The sequence below is a fragment of the Schistocerca gregaria genome, chromosome 2 (genome assembly GCF_023897955.1).
Source record: "Schistocerca gregaria isolate iqSchGreg1 chromosome 2, iqSchGreg1.2, whole genome shotgun sequence".
Taxonomy (NCBI): Eukaryota; Metazoa; Arthropoda; class Insecta; order Orthoptera; family Acrididae; genus Schistocerca; species Schistocerca gregaria.
Window position 1 is genome coordinate 845,414,019 of NC_064921.1, and position 20,751 is coordinate 845,434,769.

Genomic DNA, 20,751 nt, shown 5'->3' on the forward strand with positions numbered 1-20,751 from the left:
TCCAGAACTTTCGTCAGACCAGTTGCGAACAATTGTGTCATAGTGACATGGCACATTGTCATTCATACAGATTCCTTCGTTGTTTGGGAAGATGAAGTCCTTGCGATTAAACACAGTCCACACCGTTATCGAGGTTCTACCAGCTTGCACAATGCCCTGTTGACAACTTGCGTCTATGGCTTCGTGGGGTCTGCGTCACTCTCGAACCCCACCATCAGCTCTTATGAACTAAATCCGAGACTCATATGATATCGTCACGATCCCGAGAGAGGCACTACCGTATTGTTGCATGTGTACTCGCGTCGGTCGTCTGTTGCAGTACTCCAGTAACTCCAGATTTCGCCGTGCTGTCCTAAGGGATGCCTTCGATGTCCAACATCGATTTCTACGGTTATTTCATGCAGTGTTATTTCTCTGTTAACGCTGACAACTCTACGCAAATGCCGCCACTCTCGGTCGTCAAGTGAAGGCCGTTGGCCACTGTGTTATTGCGTGGTGAGAAGTAATGCAAGACATTTGGTACTCTCTTCACACTACTGACACAGTAGGTCTCGCAGTATTGAATTCCCGAACGACTTCCGAATTGAAATATCCCGTGTGTCTAGCTCCAACCAGCATCCCGCATTAACAGTCTGTTAATTCCCGCCGTGCGGCCACATTCATATCTGACACCTTTTAACATGAATCAGTTGAATATGAAGGACAGCTCTGCCAATGCACAGCCCTTTTAAACGATGTGTGCGCAATACTAACCTAATCTGCGTATGTGCATATCGCTATCCCTTAAATTTCGTCACCATCAACATAAACAACATTTCCGCCCTTTTTATTGCTCATGAAAACTACACATTGCATGTTGTACCACAGTACAGCGAAATCTTCAGACGTGGTGGTCCAGATTGCTGTACACACCGGTACCTCTAATACCCAGTAGCACCTCGTCCTGTATTGATGCATGCCTGTATTCGTCGTCCCATACTATCGACAAGTTTCTCATGGCACTGTTGGTCCAGATTGTCCCACTCCTCAACGGCGATTTGGCGTAGATCCCTCAGAGTGGTTGATGGCTCACATCGTCCATAAACAGCCCTTTTCAATCCATCCAACACATGTTTGATAGGGTTCATGTCTGGAGAACATGCTAGTCGAGCGATGTCGTTATCCTAAAGGAAGTCATTCACAAGTTTGTGCACGATGTGGACGCGAATTGTCGTCCACGAACACGAATGCCTCGCCAATATTCTCCCGATATGATTGCACTATCGATCTGAGGTTGGCATTTGTAAGTAGGCTGTTTAGGTTTTCTTATTGGTAACGCCAAGTAGCGCTCTGCATGAAAATCACTGGCTGTGCTGTATGCAGTCTGTGGCTGGTTTGCATTGTTGTCTGCCATTGTAGTGTTGGGCAGATGGATGTTAACAGCGCGTAGCGTTGCGCAGTTGGAGGTGAGCCGCGAGCAGTGGTGGATGTGGGGAGAGAGAAGGCGGAGTTCTGAAATTTGTAAGACTGGATGTCGTGAACTGCTATATATATTATGACTATTAAGGTAAATACTTTGTTTGCTCTCTATTAAAATCTTTCATTTGCTAACTATGCCTATCAGTAGTTAGTGCCTTCCGTAGTTTGAATCTTTTATTTAGCTGGCAGTAGTGGCGCTCGCTGTATTGCAGTATCTTGAGTAACGAAGATTTTTGTGAGGTAAGTGATTTGTGAAAGGCATAGGTTAATGTTAGTCAGGGCCATTCTTTTGTAGGGATTATTGAAAGTCAGATTGCGTTGCGCTAAAAAAAAATATTGTGTGTCAGTTTAAGCACAGTCTTGTGTAATTTTTCTAAGGGGACGTTTCCCATTCACGTATCGTACAACCATTACGGCGCCTTCCATGACTGCCAGCGGCGTACGTCGGCTCCACATAATGGCACCCCAAAACTGCTGGGAACCTCCACCTTGCTGCACTCGTTGGAAAGTGTGTCTAAGGCGTTCAACCTGACCGAGTTACCACCAAACACGTCTCCGACGATTGTCTGGTTGAAGGCATACGCGATATTCATCACTGAAGAGAACGTGATGCCAATCCTCAGCGGTTCCCTCCGAGACGCCTGGACACTTACCTTGTTGAGTGCCCTTCCTGGCACAAAGTAACGATGCGGACGCCATCGAACCGCGGTATTGACCGTCTAGGCATGGTTGAACATGAGCCGTGTATCTCCTTCCTGGAGGAATAACTGTATCTGATCGGCTGTCGCTGTCGGACCCCCCTCAATCTATTAGGGGCTGCTCATGCATGGTTGTTTACATCTTTGGGCGGGTTAGAGAGATCTCTGAACAGTCAAAGTGACTGTCTGTGACACAATATCTACTGTCAACGTCTATCTTGAGGAGTCCTGGGAACCGGGTGACGCAAAACTTTTTCTGCTGTGTGTTCAGGCAAATGCTTCTCACTATACAGGTACGGGAACGTATTGGATGCATTAAAAATTTGTTGAGCTCGTCCATAGAGGATTAAGATACCATTTTTTTATCTGGTGATGTAGCTTCGACAGCTAGTCTTCAGTACCGTTCAAGAACACATTTCCCTTTTTCAAAATGGATCGTTTCGAAGCATTCTATATAGACTGTGATCCAACTGCTGCTGGTTTCTGAGAAATCCTTCACTACACGTTCTACGTACAAATTAAACATTAGTGGAAGCACCCATTTCCAAGCCTTATTCCTTTTAACATCTTTGCCTGTGGACCATCCTCATCTATGACAGCTGTCTGCTTCTTGAAAGCTGGCGGATTATCCCTCTATTCTTATGTCTGTTCCTGTATTTTCCAACCATTTTTTGACGTATTTCCTCCACTGAACATTATCGAAGGTTTTCTCTATATCTATGAAAGTAATCAAGAATGGTGTATGGAGCCTCAAATATTTCTCTTTAAATCGTTGTGAAGTGTACTACACTTCATTCGAAACTCGAAATGGTCAGCTTCCAAGCATTCTTCTACGAGATCACGTTTTCGCAATTCTTAAATAACCGGTGTTTCGGCATTATTGCAGCGGCCTTCTTGAGTGCGTAGGATTTTATACTATGACTTACGCTATCGGCCGCTTCGGTGAAACCACATGAGGAAAAATTTCTTTGACATACAAATGAAGCGGTTCATTATCTGCACAAAGGTGATTGGAAAATTCGGACAAATGAATTAATGACTCAGGAATACAGTGACAGACAAAACTGTGGAAACACGCGAAGCACAACACATTTGAGCCGTAGCTGGCTCTCGTCATGCCTTGTTTTTTATCATTGGTTGTAGTCCAGTGGTGCCTTATTTCTTCTTCGGTTACCGCCATAATGTTGCTGCCTTCTTTCCGTGAGTGGCAGCAGCAGTGTGTATCGATACTAGTACTGCTGTACTATCTTTGGTGTGGCGGGTATATTTTCCGGGTGTGCTGAGTGCGGCAGTCGGTCGGTTGGGGAAGAGCAGCCAGGAAGTCTCCGTGGCGTGGAGGCAGGCCAGAGCCGCAGGCGGCGTGCATGCGCAGTCGCAGTTGTGAGTCACTTGATGAGAGGGTTCGTCATCCACCGATCCTGGACACTAAAGTTGAGTGCTCACTTAACCTACTATCAAGCCTCAACTGCTATCACATCTCTTCGTTCGATCCTGGTTGTCGCTCTCTGGGAGATTCCCGCGAGCACAACGTGCGTGCATTGAAGTCAGCTAGAATTGCAGCCATTTTCCTGTGCGGTGTTTAACTTAATTTAAGTTATTTCTTCATTAAGGAAGTATACCAGCGGTATCTTCTCCCTTGTGGCCGTTGATGTTCCGGTGACCTACCCTGAGCGTCAGTGTATTTTCCTCATCGTGTTGATGCTGTCCACCACGGCATGTAGTTCGACAGCTGAGGTGTTGTTGGTAGTTTTGCGCGTTTATTCTGACGTGGCTGGATTAGGCACCAGTATCCAGAACGTTGTACTATTGACATCTTGTTGTCGTTTCGCTGGTAGGGTGAAGCAGGACTGGTCTTGTTGGTTGGTTCGTCGGCTGGTCTTCGGCTGGGTTGCCTTCCGATTAAGAGGTTGTCGGTCTGGCTGCCTGTCTCACCTAAACGTGCTATAGTGCTACCTTCCCAGGTCGATCCTTGGAACCTTCTGAGCCTCGCTCTTTCTGTTCTACATAGTGGTATCCTTTTTACTTCTAAGTACAGTGTGGCCCTCAGCTGAGAATTCGCTTATTTAAATTGCAAGGCTGTTCTTTTAGGCCTTAAGCCATAAAAGAGAAAAAAAATGTTTGTTGTTTGGTATGTGGCCTTCAGCCAAGTTTTCAATCTTTTCAAATCAAAAGTTGAAAAATTTTGTCTACGCTTTAAGCTGTAAGAAATATTTTGTAGTTTGTATGTGGCCTTCAGCCGAGTTTTCCAGCTTAAATTAAAAATGGTAAATTTCTTTGTCTGGGCTTTAGCCATGAGATTTTTTGTATTTCATATGTGGCCTTCAGCATAGTTTTATGTGAAGCATTTTAGGATAAAGCCATTAACCTATTTTAGTTGAAATTTAGAAGATCTTCCTTTTAGGCCTTAACCCATACATTTTTTTCTTCATGGTGTGTGGCCTTCTGCCGAGTTTTAATTTGTCTTAAATTAAAAATCCAAAAGTCCTTGTTTTGTCCTTAAGTCATAGGATTGTTATTCCTTGGTATGAGGCCTTCAGCCGGGTTTTACACGAAATATTTTAAGATAAGGCCTTCAGCCTTTTCAAATTGAAAGCTCTTCTTCCTAGGCCTTAAGCCGTTAAATCGTTTTGTTGATATGCAGCCTTCAGCCGAGTTTTCAGCCTCTTTAGATTAAACATTGAAAATATGTGTCTTGGCCTTAAGCCGTAGCACTGTTCTTAATTAATGTGAGGCCTTCAGCCGAGTTCTGTGCGAAACATTTAAGCTAAGCTTTTCAGCCTATTTACGTTGAAGATAAAAAAAAATCTGGAGAAGTGAATCCTCCAGAATTAGGCCTACTCCTGTACCTCAATTCCTTGCTGAGGCCTTTTGCTTTGGATTTTCGATGTGGCCTTCAATCGATCTAAATCAAATCAAAGGAGGTCTTTCATTGAAACCCTGAAAGTTTTTGATTCTTGCTTGTGTGATTGTGTGTTTTAACAAATAAAGTTTATATGTTGAGTGCAGCTGACATAACTTATTTTGGCCCCTTTCCACAAATATAACCTCATCCGCTCTGTCCTGCTAGCCCTAGGATTTCAACATTACACGCCGAATATGATGATGATGATGTTTGGTTTGTCGGGCGTTCAACTGCGCGGTCGTCAGTGCCCATACAAAGTCCCAGTATTTACGCACTCCTATTTTACACAATCTAATGCAGTCACTGTCACGAATGATGATGATGATGATGATGATGATGACGAAATGATGAGGAGAACACAAACACCCAGTCCTCGGACAGAGAAAATCCCCAAACCGGCCGCTAAGCGAACCTGGGACTCTGAGATCCAGAGACAGCAACACTAGCCACTAGACCACGAGCTGGTGCCACACGCCTGATACATTGAATATTTTGTCGGAAAACCGTTGGCCTTCGAAACAGCTTCCAGTCGTCTCAGAATGGATGAATGCAGATCCTATATGTCTTTCAAGGGGCCGTATATCATTTTCCTGCAAAAGATCCAGTAACGATGATGGGGTTGAATAGCGTCACGCACCTTACTCTCCAAAGTAAACCACAAAGGCTTAATAACATTGAGAGCTGATGACTGTGGTGGTCAGGGTCCACGAGACAATTCATCCTCCTCACAAAACCAGCCTTGGACTATGCAAGCTATATAAACAGGGGCCCTGCAGTCGTGAAATACAACTTCACCACTGTGAACAAACACTGTACCTTGGGATGGATTGACCATTTGAAATCGTCACATACTCCTTGGCAGTAATGGGACCTTGCTCAGTTGCCATGGAGTCCATGGAATACCAAGATACTACTGCCCAGATTACCAACCAACCAACCCCCCAACCCCATCCTCCACATGAGGCACTGTTGGCTTCATATGGTTCAAATGGCTCTGAGCACTATGGGACTTCACATCTCAGGTCATCAGTCCCCTAGAACTTAGAACTACTTAAACCTAACTAACCTAAGGGTATCACACACGTCCATGCCCTAGGCAGGATTCGAACCTGCGACGGCAGTGGTCGCGCGGTTCCAGACTGAGGCGCTTAGAACCGCTCGGCCACATCGGCCGGCCTGGCACTGTTGGGACGTGAAATCAGCCAGAAGTTGGAAACAGTGTAAAACCTGATTCATCCAACCAAACTGCGTTCTTCCATTGCTCCATAGCCCAAGGTGTATGGTTCCTGCACCATGTTTTCTTTTTATGGGTGTCACTGGTGAGTGGTTTTGGAATTCCTGCTCGCACTCCAATTACCTGCTTCTGGAGCGCCAATTGTGTTGTTTTGTTGTTTAGAGGGTCTGCTAGTGCAACATTCAGTTCTGCACTGCATTCGCAGCTAGTGGTCTAGTGCCTAGCTTTGCTGCCTTTGAACTGCGGCATCCCAGGTTCGATTCCCGGCCTGGTTGCGGATTTTCTTTGCCTGGGGACTGGGTGCTTGTCTTCGTCATTTCATTATCGTTCGTGAACGTACCCAGATTGGACTGTGTGGAGATTGGGAATTTGAAAGGGCGCTGATAACCGCGCAGTTTAGCCCCCAACAAACCAAACATCATCATCATTTCTGTGGTGTCTTTTGCAGCTGTCGTCCTTTCGTTTTTGGTGACAACCGTCTTCAATGACCGTCCGGCTCTATCACTCAACACACACTTCCGTTCGCGTTGTTACTTAGCGAATGATATTTTCCCCTTTTTCCCTGTCTTCTGTATCATTGATACGGTGCCTTTTAAAACACGAACACTTCAACTACATTGCTGCCGAAGCGCCAACCATACGAGCACTAACAATTTTCCTACGTCCAAATTCATGTAGCTCCTACCTAATGCACTCACAACTGCACAGAACATTGTTCTGACCATGACCGACTCTTGCAACATATGGAAGACATTGCACAAATGCAACATGTGACCAAATGCAACAAAGCAACGTGCAGGCTTTGCTGGCATCTGCATTAACGTTCAAATGGGTGCTACACTACTGGCCATTAAAATTGCTAGACCAAGAAGAAATGAAGATGATAAATGGGTATTCATTGGTCAAATATATTATTCTAGAACTGACATGTGATTACATTTTCACGCAATTTGGGTGCATAGATCCTGAGAAATCAGTACACAGAACAACCACCTCTTGCCGTAATAACGGCCTTGGTACGCCTGGGCATTGAGTCAAACAGAGCTTGGATGGCGTGCACAGGTACAGCTGCCCCTGCAGCTCCAACACGATGACACAGTTCATCAAGAGTAGTGAGTGGCGTATTGTGATGAGGCAGTTGCTCCGCCACCATTGACCAGACGTTTTCAATTCGTAAGAGATCTGGAGAATGTGCTGGCCAGGACAGCAGTCGAACATTTTCTGTATCCAGAAAGGCCCGTACAGGACCTGCAACATGCGATCGTGCATTATGCTGCTGAAATGTAGGGTTTTGCAGGGATCGAATGAAGGGTAGAGCCACGGGTCGTAATACATCTGAAATGTAATGTCCACTGTACAAAGTGCCGTCAATGCGAACAAGAGGTGACCGATACGTGTAACCAACGGCACCCCATACCATCACGCCGGGTAATACGCCAGTATAGTGATGACGAATACACGCTTCCAATGTGCGTTCACAGCGATGTCGCCAAACACGGATGCGACCATCATGATGCTGTAAACAGAACCTGGATTCATCCGAAAAAATTACGTTTTGCCATTCATGCATCCAGGTTCGTCGTTGAGTACACCATCGCAGGCGCTCCTGTCTGTGATGCAGCGAACTGTTCGTGCAGATGGTTGTTGTCTTGCAAACGTCCCCATCTGTTGACTCAGGGATCGAGACGTGGCTGCACGATCCTTAACAGCCATGCGGATAAGATGTCTGTCATCTCGACTGCTAGTGATACGAGGCCGTTGGAATCCAGCATGGCGTTCCGTATTACCTTCCTGAACCCACCGAATCCATATTCTGCTAACAGTCATTGGATCTCGACCAACGCGAGCAGCAATGTCAGGATACGATAAACGGCAATCGCGATAGGCTACAATCCGACCTTTATCAAAGTCGGAAACGTGATGGTACCCATTTCTCCTCCTTACATGAGGCATCACAGCAACGTTTCACCAGTCAACGCCTGTTAACTGCTGTTTGTGTATCAGAGATCGGTTAGAAACTTACCTCATGTCAGCACGTTATAGATGTCGCCACCGGCGCCAACCGTGTGTGAATGCTCTGAAAAGCTAATCATTTTCATATCACAACATCCTCTTACTGTCGGTTAATTTTTGCGTCTGTAGCACGTCATCTTCGTGGTGTAGCAATTTTAATGGCCAGTGGTGTATGTTTCCATACTTTTCTTCAAGCTCTGTAGAACTGTCTCAGATTATACGAATGAGTAACACTTTACTGGAAAAATTCTCAGTTACGGCGAGGAATTCGTTAACTGAATGAAAGGAGGGTCCCTGCAAGGAAAGATTTCAGCTGGCATTTAAATACTTGGGGTTTATAACTCAGTTACTTTCAGTTCTGTTGGGAGCTTATTTAAAAATTAAAGCTGCTCAGTAGTGCAGATCTTTCAGTACAACGCTTCATTAAGTATTGTCCACGTGTATATAGTTTTAAGGTGTAGTCTTCAGCGAGTAAATGTTGCAGCTTCTTCTGAATGATTAACTTCAACAACCAAACTCCCTGTCAGAACCCCTTTAACGAACAGACGTAGGACGTTTATCTTCACGGGACATGAACATTAGTATGTACTGCAGAAATGATTGGCATTTGAACGACGTCGGACCTCGGGTTCAAGTTCAAGATCACAATCGCGCCGCATCACCACCTACTGGTAAAATATGCCTGCGGCTCGGTTGTCGCTAAAAACCGAAGGTAATAGATCAGTGTGACGTGAGCAGAGGTGCAGTTTCCGTTGTAGACATATGAGCGAACCGTACTATCAGATCAGTGAGTTTGAGAGAGGGCACGTTGTTGGCATGAGAGAAGGTGATGCATCCATCCTCGAAACTGCTGCTCGTGTGGGACGAAGGGTTTCGTTTGTGCAACGGATATGTGCAGATCGTTTCACTGAATGCCATAGAACAGGACGAGGTGGGTCAGGTCACACCACCCAGACCACCACCCGAGAAGATCGACACCTCATCCGAGTGGCTTTGCAGGACAGGTCTGCGTCCTCCTTGGCTGTGACGCCATTTATTAAGGCATTGGTTACATGCGGGTCGCCAACATCTCCGCTTCCCTTTGACAAATGTCTAGAAACATGCAAGATGGCGATGGTGTGTGGAACAACGTCACTGGGGACATGTGTGGCACCAGATAGTGTCTTCAGACGAATCAGGTTCTGTTTGTTTGAAAATGATGGCCGCAGACAAAGGGAGCGACATCACAGTGACTGCATTCGCACAAGACATACAACGCCAAGTGAAGGTCTTATGGTGTGAGGTGCCACTGTGTGCAACGACAGCTCAGAGCTGGTGCGTTTCCAAGGCGCTGCACCCCATAGCCATACCCTTTCTGCTCAACACAACAGGAGAATGCATGACTCCTGGTTCCTGCACGAACACTTGCCTTCTTGGTGCCACAGGATATCAGCATTTTCCCTTGGCCGCCAGATCACCAGACTTGTGGCCAATCGAAAATGTGTGGGATATAGTGAAACGATGGCTGCAGCACCATGGATCAGTGGCTACCACCACAATGCAGCATGGACGACTACACACACCAATCGTGCACTATACGCATCCATGGCATCACGCATGGAACAGGTTATCAGGCTCTGTGGCGGACTCTGTGCCTACTAGGCAACATGACACATGCTGAACTGTGGTGACCGAAGTGCTGATCATTGTTGCAAAGCATACTAATGTACATGCTGTGTGAATATGTACGCCCTGTCTTTAATCGTTCAAAATGTTCTGCTTTTTTATGATGATGATGATGATGTTTGGATTGTGGGGCGCTCAACCGTGCGGTTATCAGCGCCCGTACAAGTTCCCAACCATTGCTCAGTCCCGTCCCGCCACTTTCATGAATGATGATTGTCCGCCCCGGTAGCTGAGTGGTCAGCGCGACAGACTGTCAATCCAAAGGGACCGGGTTCGATTCCCGGCTGGGTCGGAGATTTTCTCCACTCAGGGAGTGGGTGTTGTGTCGTCCTAATCATCTTCATTTCATCCCCATCGGCGCGCAAGTCGCCGAAGTGGCGTCAAATCGAAAGACTTGCACCAGGCGAACGGTCTACCTGACGGGAGGCCCTGGTCACACGACATTTCATTTCATTTCATGAATGATGATGAAATGATAAAGACAACATAAACACCCAGTCATCTCGAGGCAGGTGAAAATGCCTGACCCCCCCGGGAATCGAACCCGGGACCCAGTGCTCCGGAAGCGAGAACGCGACAGCGAGACCACGAGCTGCGGACTGGTTTTTTTTTTTTTCTGAACATGAGTGTTTGTACAGGGATGGCAAGTTGGAATTCGTGGAAAACTGAGCAATGCTCTAGGCAAACTGACACCGCAGATTGGTCTGACTGCCATTACAAAATTGGTTCAAATGGCTCTGAGCACTATGGGACTTAACTTCTGAGGACATCACACACATCCATGCCCGAGGCAGGATTCGAACCTGAGACCGTAGCGGTCGCGCGGTTCCAGACTGTACTGCCTAGAACCGCTCGGCCACCCCGGCCGGCGACTGCCGTTAGTCCGACTGAAAATATTCTTGGTGAATGCGCAGAGGTGGCTCCAAATATAAATTTGTACTAGATAAAATAATGAGAATAAGCAAAATAAACAGGCCTTCGTGAGCAAAGCAAACGAAAACGTGATTACATCCGTTATAACGACACTGGTTAGAAGTTGGGGAGGGCTGTTCTTGCTGAATCAACCAGTTCTCAACTATGACTATTTTCCCGTCTTCAGTTGAACCTCATTGTTAAAACTGATTTCTGAAACAGCCAACTTCCTGTTTATTACTGCTGTTACTTCTAGTAATGAATGTAGACTTTGAACATGGATTCAAAAATCCTATTGAAGGTAAAAGTGTAAAGCGGCAAGACCCTGTCACCATACATTTGAGGTTCTTTTAGAGTCATATTTATGTTAGTTGACTGTTTACGATGCGCAGCCGGATTATTAATTATTTCATTGGCTGATACAGGCTAGCACCACATTCTGACAATTCATGTAGTACTAAAAGTCTGGGAGTTAGCTACAGCTGGCCACTGACAGAAAGGGCTAAGTGAGTCACAAGTTCCTCAGAAGCCACAGTAGGCTTCAGAGGGGCTGAGAAGAGACTTTTCGTGTTCTACAGGGACGGAAATTTACTGCTCTGAGAGAAGGCAGGGCTTGGAGGTGGCAGAAGTGCGAAGAGAGTAGGCAGGGAGTTGCTGTCTGGTGAGACGGAAAATTTCAGAACTGACTTACATGAAGATGGAGTGTCAGAGACGGAACAAGATGAAAAGGCGTCCTTTTAGTGCAAAGAGTTACAAACGATGGTCATGAACTGATCTCGGAGGATTCTTCTCATGGAAATCTTCGGGTCGTGCTTCCCTCCAAAAACTGGAGACACGATGTTTGTTGGCGCAGTCCTAAGGATATAGGATGGGAAACGGAAACTTCAGAAAAATCTTCTGAAAGAAATATGAGCTTGAGGTGATTGGCTGGCAGATTTGTGCCACGTGGGAGGTAACATTTTTGTTAACAGCCACTGGAATTGATCACCTGAGCTGAAAAGTTGTGCCTGTGTGTCCAGGACGGAGCGGGGCATATCATGGAGAGCCCACTGTGGATCGATCGTAGGCTCTTCACATCAGGGGTCAGTTAAAAACCCGTGATTGACCTGGGGGCTCTGCCGGCGACAGCCACACTGGAGAATCTGGCAGTTAAATTTTGCGAAGTATTGCTTTCGGCACTTGTTCTGTCTTGTACTGAGGTAATTTCGCCTCTAGGAGTTTGCAGACGGCATATTACGTCCTGCGTGCAGGCAGAGAACTGCAGGTGCGCCACGTACATCATCTGCACAGCGGCCAACGCACCAACGAGGAGATCGTTAGTGCAGTACAACTGCTGTCCACATTTCTATAGATGATATGCACACTTCAGTTTGTTGGATTGGGAAACACACACAGTGAATGTGTTGAGTTCCATTTGCTCGACCACCAAGCTTTTACTGAAAGTGCCAGTCCGACTGTGGGGTTTCCGTTTCTCACCACTAATCAGTATCAGCCAATTTGTGTCCATCTAATAATGTGGAGGGTGGTCGCAGGGCAGTCTCAAGAAAGTCAAACTGAGCCGTGCTGCCCCTCGCGTTGGTGCAGTTTGTAGGTTTCCGCCCTCTGTTGGAGGCCAGATGGTATCGTTTGGTTGACATAGTTATGGTTGTTTGCCTTCTTTTCGTGTTGACTGGCATCACTCGCTTTCGCAAACACTGCCTGTCCGCTAGTGGCATCAGTGGCGGTTATCAGTATGTAGTAATTGTTGCCCTATCTTTGCGGCGACGTCCTTGTTTTCCCGGGTCGTGAGAGTGTGCGAGTTCGGTTGGGGACTCAGGAGACGCCAGGTCCGCACAGTGCCAGAACACGCCGGGACTGCTAGCGGAACTCAGGGACTACCGGATAGAAGGGCTGTGGTCACGAGGGTGCACGACCTCGTCGTAAAGCGGATCCAGCAAGCTTTAACATGAGTGCATTTCAGTCCAAGTAGAGCAACCTCCACCACTGTGATATCTCGCGATCTCCAGTGACTTCGCCGAAGCGAAGAGCAGCGAGGGGTGGAGTGCGACTGTTTTGCGTATATGCGTTTTGAGAGCTTTCTTGATTGTAGGCCGGTTGGTGAATCCTCAACTCTGGTGGTAGTGGTTCCTTTCTCGTTCCGGGCGCTCTAAACACAGTATTCTGTGTGCAGACCGCCGGTTCCGCTTTGGCGTATTGTTCCATCGTTGCGATTGGTTTATCGGACGTCAGGCAGCCTCAGCAAGATTATCATCAGTCATTCATTAGACTGCCACTAGTCTGAGTTACCATCTTGCAAAGTTAAAGCAACTCTTGGCTGCTTATCTCATCGCTCGCGAAAGTGTTTGTTGCCGGACCTTCTCAGAGGTCGATTCCTGGAGCAGCGTCTGGATTAGTTGCTTGTGTTTTGAATTAACTTTTGATACTTTATTTGCTGTTTTACAGCCGGTTTCTAAATGTTTTATATTACTGCTGTTCCTGGCGTGTAAGGCCTTCAGCCGCGATTGTGCTCATTTGCCTTAAAATTCTAGTTTGGTATTTGTACTTACGCAAAAAGCCTTTAAAACCTTATTTACTGTCATTCCTGGCGTCTGGTGCCGTCTGCTGTATTTGTGGCGACTCGCCTGTAGTATTTCAATACCTGTAATTTGTAGGTTGCCGCGAGACTTGAACAATTATTAATTTATTGCTATTCCTGTCGTGTAAGGCCTTCTGCCCCGACCACAGTGGCTTGCTTTTGAAACATTATCTGTTGTTTGTGTATTTAATGGTGATTTCCGAAACTGTAACTCATTGAAAACACTATTATTTACAATGTTGTTTATTCCTTCATTAATAACATGTGGTATTTTTATGTACTGTTGGGTCTGGAATTACTGGTTTAAAATAAATTATGTGCAATTGTAAACGGCAACCAACAGTAACTGATTACGTTCCCGTCCACAATCGTAGCCGAATCCTGCCTTCCCTTGACTACCACCAGGTTTCACAATCATTTGTTTTGCTAACCTCTAAATTACATGTAGGGTAGAATCTGACGATGCATTTCACATTTACATACTTTTTTGCACTCTACATGTTTTTTGAAGTAAATAATTTACCGTGTCCACGTTGTGATTTATGCTAGTAGCATCCAGATAGGAATGGTATGTTTGATAAGCTGAACTGGGCTGAGGTAAAAGCACAATACAGTACTTCGTTATACGGTAATCCCTAGCTGTAGATTGGCAATGACAGGACACCGAGCGAGATAGTGCAGTGGTCAGCTCACTGGTCTCGTATTCGGGAGGACGACAGTTCAAACCCACGTCCGGCCATCTTGATTTAGGTTTTTCGTGATTTCCCTAAATCACTTTAGGCAAACACCGGGATGGTTCCTTTGAAAGGGCTCGGCCAACTTTCTAATGAGATGGGACCAATGACCTCGGAGTTTGGTCCCCTCCCCTCTAAACCAACCAACTAACCATTGACAGGGCCATCTTAATCATTTGTAGGCGTGAGAATTCCATCGCGGAGACAACATCAGGCAACCACACATACAGTCGCTGTGTGTTACAAACGCCAAGGGAATTTACAAAGGAGTAGGAGTTCTCGATCGAGATGGGGTTTTGGCTGTGGCAGAAATAGGTGTCATTGTCTCCAGCAAAGATGGTGAAGGTGATGGAGACCGGAACGCCGGTAGCAAGAGCGGAAGATCAGAAGTTGATGACTTTCACCTAGTCGCAACCACAAAATTAAGGGTTCAGTTACTATCCCAAGTTTATAGCAAAGCAATAAAATTATAAGTACGTGAATCAAAAATGTAGTTTCAATCCCATCGAACGTTGGAGATGTTTCTGCATTTGCGAGGGTTGGAACCTCAGTAGTGGCAACTATTTATTTACAGCTCGTACAAAATAAATACGTGATTCAGAGGCTTACTGACCTTCAAAGTAGTCACCAGAATTGTGTTTAAAACGTTGTCAGCCGTGTGTAAGTCGTAGGATACTCTTAGTAGTGCCAGTTGTGTTGACAGTTCGAGAGGCACGGTCTATTGCCCATTTTTGGAACACAACCTACGACCAGCTTAGAGACAAAAGTGATGACACTTTATTCAGGACGTGACCATCATTTTGCAGGACAATGCTCAAGCACGTACAGTGCAAGCTGTTACTGATGTGTTTGACTGATGAGGGCTGCTAAGTGCTATAGCACCTACTGTACTCCGCTGACTTAAGCCCTCGTAAGTTCAACTCGATTTCTAAACTGAAGCAAACACTTCACGGCATTCGCTTCAAAATTGCTACAAATTCGTCGGGCAATAAACAGAGCCGTTCGAACTGTCAACTGGCACTGCTAAGAGTATCCTACGAATTCCAACGGCAACGGGTTATTCCCATTGCTGGTGACTACTTAGAGGGTCAGTAAAACTTTGAAACACGTATCTATTTTGTACGAACTGTAAATAAATAGTTGCCACTATTAAAGTTCCAACCCTCGTATTATGGGGCATATTTGTTGTGCCTCCTGATTTTAATTTTTCAAAGAAAATGCATTGTGCTTCTTTGCTACCGCATTCTCTAAAATATTTCAAAACTGGGGGTAGAACCATTATGCAATACAAGCGACGTCCGAGGATGACAGAGAGAACCAACCGTATAGACGCGCTGGCGACCAGCCTTGGACACTGCACATACTTGGGTACCGTCGGAGAGACCACGCCACAGGGCAACAGGTACGTTATTGTTTCAGCGATGCCGTACGGATTGTTATGGCACGTGCTTGTTGTTACTTTCGAACTACCGCAGTTATTATTATTATAGCACTGATCGCTTTTCTCATTTTGTAAAATAACCCAATATTTCAAATCAATGGAAATTTTACGAATAAATATTACTCATTTTCTTAAATATTTTATTTAAAAACCAAAAGTTTTAGAACTGCAGCAATGACAAACTGAAATTCTGATTTTTATTTCGCTATTACAAAAAAAAAAGGAGGGGCGCGAGTAGCAGAGTAGCACTGACGCTCTGGTAATTCCGTACAATGTTAATTTGTATGTAGACAGTTCATCAATAGGTTTTGCTAGTGAGTTTGGGAGTATCGGAACACCTGACATAGATGGCCGTATATTTTGATTTCATTGACGTAGAAGGGATGTTTTACACCACCAGGGGACCGCAAACCTCTATGTTTCATATAAATTTAAACTTGGTGTCTCTACCTGCTTGTGAGAAAAGGGGTCAGGCAGTTGGACCACAAAGTGATCCTGTAAGAACTCCGTTTCTGCCGCTTGAGGTATGGAATCCCAAATGTGAAAAAAACTGTTACAATCGATACCAAAAAAATCCCGAAAATTACCGGTTATTCAGTCTAAATTATCGGTATCGTGTCTAGTTGGTCTGTTTTACACATCCCTGTTACGAGCCCAATTGACCTGTCTCCGCTTAGTTCACAACATCTCCTGACCTTCGCTTCTCCACTTTCATCGGAAAGACACCGCTGTATCTCCACACAAACTTTCCCTGAGTCAGGCAGTACTTCCCGGTTTCTCAATTGCTCCGTCATAATCACTCGCGTCCCATGGAACCACTGCCTCCCGTCACGGTTTCCTGCACACGCTAATCGCACGTAATTATTTCGCAACGGCACTGTTGGTGCAGCGAAAATCGCACTGTGCGAATGTAGGTTATTGTAGCTTGTCGTATACTTCCATGCCAGGAGACAGAAAAAAATTCTAATCCTCTGTTCTGCTGATTATATTCTGTACACCCGAGCAGATATAATTGCTAATGAAAAGCCTGGATACGTTGTCTTAGTTTTGGGGGCAGTCTTGTGATTTTTATATTTTTACGATAAAATCACAGCAACATTTTACCACGCAGTAACCGGTTTCCACTAGTCAGTGGTCATCTTCAGACTAAAGGTTCGTTCTGCAAACGGTTACCATTGCGTTGTGAAGTACTAACGAGATCCATTTTGAGTACGTTTAGTATGAAGAAGACCACTGCTTGGTCCAAGTTTACTGTAACTTGAAATACTAAATTTATTACAAGAACATATTGTTAGTGCATGGGCAAGGAAAATGGGAGTGGCTCCTCTTTAAAAAAATCTTAATTTATAAATAAAAAATTCTGGCCCAGGACACCCATAATATCAAAGTTTCTTTGTATTTTAAATGTCTTTGTTAAATATAGTCAATGAATTAAGTGAAACAGGAAACAAGGAAAGGAAAATACTCAGAAAAATAGAACAGGAAATGTTATGAAGCAATAAAAACGTTTATGAAAGAACAGAACGAATATTAGACAGCTAGAAGTCAGCCTCAGTGAAGATAACTATCGGTTCCAGAGCGATGAAGGAAAACGCTGGATACACCAAACCTATGACTGGAAAAACTCTTTAATACTCCGAAAGTAGGCGTGATAAAATACAGTCTGGTACACGCTCCTTCAAATTCTGAATGTAGGAGGGATAAAATAAAGGAAACAAAACATCATTTAAGACGTGTACAGAGGCCAGTCTGCAGCTGTAAGAGTCGGAGAATTTGTAACGGAAGCAGAAGTTGAGACAGGTGTGACAGACTAGCCTATACCCAATGTTATTCAATGTGCGCGTTGAAAAGTAGTAACGGAAACCAGAGATATATCTCGAAAGGCACTAAACGTTCATGGAGAAGAAATAAAAACTGACGTTTGCTGGTCACATGACTCTCCCAGAGATGGTAAATGAGTTGGAAGAGGAGTTGAACGTAATGGATAATGTTTTGAAAAGACGAATATGAACGAAAGTAAAAGAAAGCTGACGGCGTCATGATGGCCATAGTAGAGAGTATACGAAATGTATACGGATAATAGAAGGAAAAGCTTTCCAAAAACGAAAAAAACCTGATAATCTCTTTTCCCTATATATTAAAAAATGCATGTACTGGAGGTACTTGATTGGTTTCAGCCAATCTTGGTAAACATATTGTGCAGTCCTAAAACATCGACTGCACACCGACAGCACCACGAAACGGCATCAAGAGACCATGAACCCGCGAGCTAGTGGAAACAGCGGGCAGCGCCAAACCTCCGGGAAGACAGATCTCAGCGCCCCCTGTCAACGCTGGTCTCCCAGGTCGGTTGCAGTTAGTTAGTTAGTTGGTTGCGTGTTCCATTTATCAGTCGCACGGTACAGTAGCCGTTATGATGTGGAACGTGTGCACAGTGTCAAGTGTGTTAAGTGCACAAGCAATGCAAATATACAGAGTTAAAGATTAATATTTCTATTATTTACTCCATTCCCTTAAATTGCACAAAATGCATATACTATATTTATAGATTTATTTATTCCTATTCCAGAATTCATCTATGGTATAGAAGGAGTTGTCAAAGAGATAAGATTTCAATTTATTTTTGAAGCTATTACTGCTGTTTGTCAGACATTTTATTTCATCTGGTAATTTGTAGAAAAATTTTACAGCAACATACTTTACCCCTTTCTGTGCCAAAGATAGGTTACGCAAAAGATATTGTAAGTCTTTCTTTTTTCACGTATTATAATCATGAATGTCACTGTAGTTTTTAATCTGGTCCTTGTTTTTGAGAACAAATTTCATTAGTGAGTAAATGTACTGTGAGGCTGTTATAAGTATTCCCAATCTTTTAAAAAGATGCCTGCAAAATGTGCGACTATGAACCCCACACATTTTTCTAACCACTTTCTTTTGAGCAGTGAATACTTTTTGTCTAAATGTTGAGTTACTCAAAATATTATTCCGTATGGCATCAGAGAGTGAAAGTATGCAAAGTATGTTAGCTTACTAATTTCTGTATCCTCAAAATTGGCTATTATTCTGATTGCAAAAGTTTCTGACCTAGTCGCTTTAGAAGATCCAGAATATGAATTTTCCAATTACGATTCTCATCTATATGTACACCCAGAAACTTAGTATGCTCTACACGGTCTACTGACTTCTGTTTACGTGTTATATTTACTGAAGGAACTGTACTTTTCGCAGCAGAAAAATGGATGTATTGAGTTTTTTCAAAGTTTAGAGCAAGCCCATTTGCAGAAAACCAATTAATAACTTTTACAAAGATCTTATTTGTATACTTTTCAATTTCAGTTCCTTTTACTGGTTGATAATGATGCTTGTATTATCAGAAAACAGTGTCAGTTCAACTTTCTGTTTCAGATAGGATGGGAGGTCGTTCACATACACCAAGAGCAGAAGGGGACCCATGCTTGAACCCTGTGGAATACCTAATGTAATTTCATCCCAGTTAGATGAAGTGCCAAACGTATTTAAATCACTTGACCCATATAAGGAAAGTTTTTGCTTCCTGTTCTGTAGGTATGACTTAAAGCACTCATATGCTATTTCATTTATACCATAGAATTGTAATTTCTGTAACATAATGTCATGGTTCACACAGTCAAATATTTTGGACAAGTCACACAAAATTCCTGTTGGTGACATTTCACTATTTAAAGACTCTATTATGTGGACAGTGAAACTGTATATTGCAGTCTCAGTAGAACAGCAATTTTGAAATCCTAACTGTGATTTACTAAATCCCATTACTGTTGAGATGAGTAACCACTCTTAAATACGTTACTTTCTCGAAGATTTTTGAAAATAGTGTAAGCAAGGATTTTTTTTGGTCATCAGTCTACTGACTGGTTTGATGCGGCCCGCCACGAATTCCTTTCTTACGCTAACCTCTTCATCTCAGAGTAGCACTTGCAACCTACGTTCTCAATTATTTGGTTGACGTATTCCAATCTCTGTCTTCCTCTACAGTTTTTGCCCTCTACAACTCCCTCTAGTACCATGGAAGTCATTCCTTCATGTCTTAGCAGATGTCCTATCATCCTGTCCCTTCTCCTTATCAGGGTTTTCCACACATTTCTTTCCTCTCCGATTCTGCGTAGAACCTCCTCATTCCTTATCTTATCGGTCCACCAAATTTTCAACATTCGTCTATAGCACCACATCTCAAATGCTTCGACTCTCTTCTGTTCCGGTTTTCCCACAGTCCATGTTTCACTACCATACAATGCTGTACTCCAGACGTACTTCCTCAGAAATTTCTTCCTCAAATTAAGGCCGGTATTTGATATTAGTAGACTTCTCTTGGCCAGAAATGCCTTTTTTGCCATAGCGAGTCTGCTTTTGATGACCTCCTTGCTCCGTCCGTCATTGGTTATTTTACTGACTAGGTAGCAGAATTCCTTAACTTCATTGACTTCGTAACCATCAATCCTGATGTTAAGTTTCTCGCTGTTCTCATTTCTACTACTTCTCATTACCTTCGTCTTTCTCCGATTTACTCTCAAACCATACTGTGTACTCATTAGACTGTTCATTCCGTTCAGCAGATCATTTAATACTTCTTCACTTTCACTCAGGAGAGCAATGTCATCAGCGAATCGTATCATTGATATCCTTTCACCTTGTATTTTAATTCCACTCCTGAACCTTTCTTGTATTTCCATCAATGCTTCCTCGTTGTACAGATTGAAGAGCAAGGGCGAAAGGCTACATCCTTGTCTTTCTCCATTCGTTCTTGATCGTCTACTCTTATTATTCCCTCTTGGTTGTTGTACATATTGTATATGACCCGTCTCTCCCTATAGCTTACCCCTACTTTTTTCAGAATCTTGAACAGCATCTTCTATGCATGAGCTGTTAGGCTGACTGTGCGATAATTTTCGCACTTGGCAGCTCTTGCCGTCTTCGGAATTGTGTGGATGATGCTTTTCCGAAAGTCAGATGGTATGTCGCCAGACTCATATATTCTACACACCAACGTGAATAGTCGTTTTGTTGCCACTTCCCCTAATGATTTTCGAAATTCTGATGGAATGTTATCTATCCCTTCTGCCTTATTTGACCGTAAGTCCTC